Raw genomic sequence first — 7,433 nt, 5'->3', positions numbered from 1 at the left:
ACCGCGGAGGCCTCACCGCCCCATACTACTCCCACCGCTGGCCAGGCCATCCCTCCACTCCACTCACCCACACCCCCTGTTATTCTGCGGCGACGGCAGTGCAGCCAAACTAGTGAACCCTCGTACTCCTCTCCGCGTGGGCATCCATTGCCGCGTCTTCCCCGGCTCCGCGTCGTCCCCTTCCTAGGCCTTGCCGTCGTCCACCGCCGTGGTGCTGTCGGCGCGGCATGGTCAATGTGGTCAACGACCAAATTCCATCGGAAGAATACTGTACGTGGAGAGGCTGACAGCTGGGTCCATGGCAGACGCAAGGAAGTGCCTCCTTATTACGCGGAAAATAATTTTCCTCCACCTGACAACAAGGACCCACCGGACGCCCACCAGTATATCGCTAAAAAATGTTTGCCCCTTACTGCTAGGACCCACCCAACGGGCCACCGTATTTCATGAAAAAAACGTTCCCCCTACTGTCAGCTCGGATCCACTGGAAGTGCCTCCTTATTACGCACAAAAAATGAATACCCCCTGCTAGCTGGGACCCACCTTGGTGGGGGGCTGACTTGTGGGCCTACTAAGTTCACGGGGACGAAGGGCTTTGTCAACTTAGTCAATATGCATGATTCTAGCTCCAGTGACCGTACGATGTCCATCCAATGGCCGTAGTGCTTCTTCAACCTCTGGCCTTCTTGCTCCAGCCGCCCAAACCAGCGCCGGTCGTGCCTCATGCTCCTGCCTCCCGTGGCCGGCTGCGATGCGGCGGAGGCCTCACCGCCCCCTACTACTCCCACCGCTGGCCAGGCCATCCCACACCCCTTGTTATTCTGCGGCGACGGCAACCTCACACCGTAGGGAACCAGTGAACCCTCATACTCCTCTACGCGTGGGCATCCACTGCCGCGTCTTCCCCGGCTCCATGTCGTCCCCTTCCTAGGCCTCGCCGTCGTCCACCGCCCTGGTGTTCTCGGCGCGGCGTGGTCAACATGGTAAGGAACGGCTTCCATCGGACGTGGACTGTATGTGGAGAGGCCGACATCTGGGTCCACGGCCGCAGCAAGGAAGTGCCTCGTTATTACGTGCAAAATAATCATTCCTCCACCTGACAGCGGGGACCCACCGGACGGGCCACCGTATTTTGCGAAAAAAACGTTTACCCCTGACTGCTGGGACCCACCAGCTACATTTTTACACGCAAGGAAGTGCCTGACAGTTGGGGCCCACCTGGTCGAAGCATACGTAGTGTTGTCATTCTGGTCGCGAACGTGTACGTACATATATACTGGTGGATGTAGAGGCGTGCACGTGTCGTAGTAGAGGCGCGCACGTAGCATGTACACGTACATACAGTGGCTAGGGTGCAAGAAAGAAAATACGGCCATGTATGTGTACATACGGGCAGGGTCTCGAACGCCTAGTCGCGCATACGTACGGCCAAGGCTCGTGTACATGGCTGGGTCGGAACGGAGAAACAGCGTCATCGTCGTGTTCATGGGGAGGCAACAGAATGCGTCGTGTTCATGGGGAGGCAACAGAATGCGTCATGTTCATGGGGAGGCAACGGAATGCATCGTGTTCCTAGGGAGGGCTTGGACGGAACAAGTGATGGAAATGAGGCATGGCGTACCGCAGAACGAAGGAAACAGCCTTGTGTTCGACCGGCCACGTTCGAAACGGGATCCTGTTGATCGGGAGGGGTCTGGCGTACCGCAAAACGGAGGAAACGGACGTCCTACGGTCGAAACGGGGGTCCTGTTGATCGGGAGGGGTGTGGCGTACCGCAAAACGGAGGAAACACACCTCCTACGGTCGAAACGGGGGTCCTGTTGATCGGGAGGGGTGTGGCGTACCGCAAAACGGAGGAAACAGGCTTGTGTTGGAGCGCTATAGTCGAAACAGGGGTCCTGTTCATTGAGAGGGGTGTGGCGTACCGCAAAACGGGACTCCATGGGATACTGTTCATCTCCAACATCGACCTCCTCCAGCCTCCACGGGCTCCTATCCATCCAACCTCCACGGGCTCCTGTTCATCCAGCCTCCACCGTGCACTACTCCACCGGCTATTGTTCAATCACACCTCCACCGTCTACTATTCATCCAGCCCTCTACACCACGGGGTCCTGTTCAACCACCCCTCCACGGGCACCCCTCCACCGTCTACTGTTCATCCAGCCATCCACACCACGGGGTCCTGTTCAACCACCCCTCCACCGTCTACTGTTCATCCAACCCTCCACACCACGGGGTCCTGTTCATCCACCCCTCCACGGGCACCCCTCCACCGTCTACTGTTCATCCAGCCCTCCACCCCCCAGGGGGTGTGGGTGAGTGGAGGGATGGCCTGGCCAGCGGTGGGAGTAGTATGGGGGCGGTGAGGCCTCCGTGGCAGCACATCCGACCACCGGAGGCAGGACCAGGCGACACGACCGATGCTGCTTTGGGCAGCTGCAGCAAGAAGACCAGAGGTTGAAGAAGCACTAAGGCCGTTGGATGGACATTGTACGGTCACTGGAGCTAGAATCGTTCATATTGTCTAAGTTTACAAAGCCCTCCATCCCCATCAACTTAGTAGGCCCACAAGTCAGCCTCCCACTGTGGTGGGTCCCAGCTGGTAGGGGGTATTCATTTTTTGTGCGCAATAAGGAGGCACTTCCTTGCATGCGAAGATATAGTTGGTGGGTCCGACCTTTCAGCGGAGGGAACGTTTTTTTTTTCATGAAATACAGAGGCCCTTCCGACGGGTCCCAGATGTCAGGTGGAGGAATCATTATTTTGCATGTAATAAGGATGCATTTCCTTGTGTGCGGCCGTGGACCCAGGTGTCAGCCTCTCCACGTACAGTCCACTTCCGATGGATGTCATTCGTTAACCACGTTGACCACGCCGCGCCGAGAGCACCAGGGCGGTGGACGATGGCGAGGCCAATGAAGGGAACGACACGGAGCCGAGGAAGACATGGCAGTGGCTGCCCACGCAGTAGAGAGTAAGAGGGTTGACTGGTTCGGCTGCCGTCGCCGGAAAATAACAAGAGGTGTGGGTGAGTAGAGGGATAGACATGCCAGGGATGCGAGTATATGATGGGGCCGTGAGGCCTCTGCGGCAGCACAGCCGGCCATGGGAGGCAGGAGCAGGAGGCACGACCGGCGCTGCTTTGGGCGGCTGGAGCAAGAACTAGAGGTTGAAGAAGCACTATGGCCGTTGGATGGACATCGGACGGTCAGTAGAGCTAGAATCATTCATATTGACTAAGTTGACAAAGCACTCTGTCCCCGTCAACTTAGTAGGCCCACAAGTCAGCCACCCACTATGGTGGGTCCCAGCTAGCAGGAGGTATTCATTTTTTTGTGCGTCATAAGGACGAACTTCCTTGCATGCGAAGATATAGCGGGTGGGTCCGACCTGTCAGCGGGGGGAACGTTTTTTTTCAAGAAATACAGAAGCCCTTCCCATGGGACCTAGCTGTCAGGTGGAGGAATCATTATTTTGCACATAATAAGGAGGCATTTCCTTGCGTGGGGCCGTGGACCCAACTATCAGCCTCTCCATGTACAGTCCACTTCCGATGGATGTCGTTCATTGACCACGTTGACCAGGACGCGCTGAGAGCACCAGGGCGGTGGACGACGGCGAGGCCTAGGAAGGGAACGACACGGAGCCAGGGAAGACTCGGCAGTTGTTTCCCATGTGGAGGAGTACAAGGGTTTACTAGTTCGTCTGCCGTCCCTGGAGAATAATAGCAGGTGTGGGTGAGTAGAGGGATGGCTAGGCCAGCGATGGGAGTATGGTGGGGCGGTGAAGCCTGTGCGGCAACATAGCCGGCCGCGGGAGGAGGGAGCAGGCAGTCCCGCCGGCGCTTGTTTGAGCGGCTGGAGCAGGAAAAGGAGAGATTGAAGAAGCACGACAGCCGTTGGATGGACATCTAGCAGTCACTGCTCTCGTGTGCATTATTTCTAATAATGTACAGCCCATTTGCTAATTCTTAAGAATTTTTTTGGAGCCCATTTTCTTTTTGTTAGCATTACACCCCATATTGTGGCCACCATTAAAAAGTATATGAATTTTTGCATATTTTGGTGCGGTCAACTGTTTTTAATCCCGAAATATCGATTCACGTTCAAACTATTTTGAAAATTAATTTATATAAATATAAAATCTAAATAATTGTCCACACATAAAAATCAATGGAATTTAAAATCTTGTAATGAAAAAAAAATTGAAACTAATTCCTGGTTTGATGTGTTTTAAAAATGTACAACCCATTTCTGGGCAAAACGAATGAAACTCTCCTCGTCTTGAAAGATTTGCAGCCCAACAGGGCTGATAAAGCAAGTAGGCCTCGTTTGGGTATTTCTTTAAAAAAATAGAACTGGGCTAGCCATTTTCAGCAAGAAAAAACACAACTGGGCTCATGATGTGGTAAACATAAATAAAACCATGGCTAGACGGGCCACAGCCCCCGCACATCCCCGTTGTTACCCTGATCCGTCGCTAAAACTAGTATAAATAACAACTGCTTGTTCCTCAAAAAAAACTGCGCGACCTGCTGGGTCCCTGGTGTCAGCCGCTCGTAGTGTAATTCTCTCATTTATTGACTACGTTGACAATGGCGTGAGCCCCAGATGTCCAACCATTGGGAGGAACCATATTTTTGGGCTTGTAATATAGAGGCACTTGCTTGTGTACTGCCATGACCCTGGTGGGTCCCTACTATAATCCTCTCCATGTAGAGTCATCTACTTGTTCCTCTCGGTTGTTGACGACGTTGACAACGCAAGAGGGCGGCGCACCATGCACGGTGAGCGAACCAAGGCCGCAAGGCGGAGGACGACGGCAAGGCCTCGGACGGAACGAATAGGAGCCGTGGAAGATGCGCTGGTCCAGTCACAGGTTCGGGTGTGGGTGCATGTTGGGGCCGACATCACCGGAGAATAACATGACATGTGGGGGAATAGAGGGAGGGAGTGGCGAACGTTGGAGGGTACGTACGGTAGGGCGGCAGAGGTGCAGCCAGCCATGGGAGGCAGGAGCAGGCAGAGCCGACAGGGTGGTTTGGTTTGGGTGGCTGGAGGAAGAAGAAGACAAGAGATAGAAGATACACGACAGATGTTGGATGTCAATCCAACGGCTGGTAGGCAGAATCGTTTGTTGACTGGCTAGTAATTCGACACCACCTTGGATAGGCTATTTCCTCGCGGGTTCCAAATGTCAGAATCCAAATCTTTCATGGTCATGCAGCCTTTCCTATGAAAATTTACAGCCCATTTGATGTGCTAGTTCGAAATAAGTTTGTGGGTGCTGGTGGGGGCTAATCACTTGGTTTCTGTAATGCACAGTGAGCTCAAGCAGCTGGTGAGAGTGATGTTATTTCCCTTGGTTGGGATTTGTTAGTTGTTACAATATTTCACTCTAAATTAAATGACTGGCAAGCCATTTGCCTTGCTTCAAAGAAAATATGACAGTCACAACCGAGTTGGAAAGGGCAAGAACATCTAACTCCAGCTTACAAACTATACAAAAGCACGAGGGTTAATTGTTCATCAGGTTTACAAAAAAAAACCCAGGTTGAAAAGGGAAATAACATCTAACTCCAACACTGTTTTCGGCAGTCATAGTCAAATGGATCGGTCAGGTCCATAGAATGAACATCCTGGGTCGTAAAATTTACTGGATTATGACCACAATATGTTGTAAATAGAAGCCCGACACGTTCAGAAGCTCTTTTGCCCACCTAAAACTCCTTTTTTCGCTCTTCCACATACCTATCCGTCAAAACCATGCTGCTGATAAACTTAAGCCTGATGGACAATAGAAACCTCGCATTCAGCAGGAAGAATGTGACAAATCTAGTGTTTGCACGGTTGGCTACATATCGTTCTAGCACTATTGTCTTCAATCGAATCTCATGAGAAGTGAGAAAATCCCGATGCTTATGAATCCACCGATTGGTTATAAATTTCTTACCCTGTCCTGTTGCCTAAATAGACATGAAGATTGAAAACAGTTAAGGTCTAAAAAAAGAGTGTTGAAAGAGCAATAGCTGAACGGTCATTCTAGTACACTATATGCGGGCTTCCAATGTGCATGAAAATATCACCTTTATATACAACTTCTCCAGACATGGAAAGCATTGCAGCAAGACAATAATCTTGTTCAGATCAAAACTATTCATTTGGATATATAAGATATTGACAGAATCCAGCACCATTGATAGGCCATCCATGGAGAAACTCTTCATTGAGCATAGAACGTAATATTAGTACAAAATGTGTACTCCAAGATAACATATAACTTATGCGCAGAAATTTAAAATGCAGCTTATGGTTACAAGTGTAGATGATAATGGAAATTACCTGAAGAACTGTGGAGCCAAACACCATATTGAAATGAGCACATAGATCATGTATTACACCCAAGGTCTCCAGTTTAGGCGCAGAGAGGACAGTTATTTGCAACGGTGAATAACTAGAATCAAGGATCAACCTTTGAAGTGAAGGGGCATCTTGGATGATGAGCTGCCTTCCATCAAAACAAATTCCAATTCTTACAAGGTTAGGCGACTTTATTTGGAGACAACCGATTCTAACTGTGAAAATAAGCACCAAGCACTCCAGGGCAGGGCAACGGGAGTGGATGATGCTGTGCAATGAGGCCTCCGATATACGAATCCGCACAAGTGAAAGTTTCTTGAGAAATGGGTGTCGAAGGTTTAGTACCAGATTGTCTGGTAGGTCACACAACGCAAAGGTGGCGGTGTGTAGAGAGGAGGAAAACCGCGAGATGGACATCGGTGTTGAGGGCACAGGTAGATGGCGTTCGGTATCTGGTAGTTGATTTCCAGGGGAATAGTAGAACTCAAGCAGTTGTAGTTTTATGAATTCAGGGGATTTCAGCCAGGCGTCCACCATGCAGGGCATGGTATGCTTGCTCAGGTAGCATGACGGGATGCAGAGGCTTTAAACGGAGCCCTGGTGGGAGGATATGATGGCTCTGGGGATTTCAAAATCATTGAAGAGAGATAGCTGACGACAATCAAGAGTAAGGGGCATGGCGCGCCATAGAGGGTGCCACCGAATTGAGAGGACTTGGGTGCGGCAGCAATCCATGGTGGGGAGAAGCGAGATGATCTCCCCAAGGACGGCGTCCGGGAGATCACTGATGCGGTCCACCCGAGATTCTACGGGTTCCTGGGATCCGGTGTGGGCGGGGTCGCCGCTTCTCCCCGCGCTGCGGGGTGCCGGATCTACAACAGGCATCGCCGCTGGCGGGAGCCTCATCTTCTTGGCGCTGGGGTCAGCCGACTCCATTTTCCTCGAGGGCGTCGCATCGCGCTCACGGATTTGAGCAGAGTAACGAATGACGAGCCTAGTTGTAGTGCGAGTGAAGAAGAAGGGGAGTTGGGATTTTCTGTAGTAGTGAGGAAGAAGGGAAGTTGGGGTTTC

This window comes from Triticum dicoccoides, chromosome 5A, assembly GCF_002162155.2.
Source record: "Triticum dicoccoides isolate Atlit2015 ecotype Zavitan chromosome 5A, WEW_v2.0, whole genome shotgun sequence".
In the NCBI taxonomy this organism is placed as follows: Eukaryota; Viridiplantae; Streptophyta; class Magnoliopsida; order Poales; family Poaceae; genus Triticum; species Triticum dicoccoides.
Note: the sequence above shows the minus strand (reverse complement) of the source record.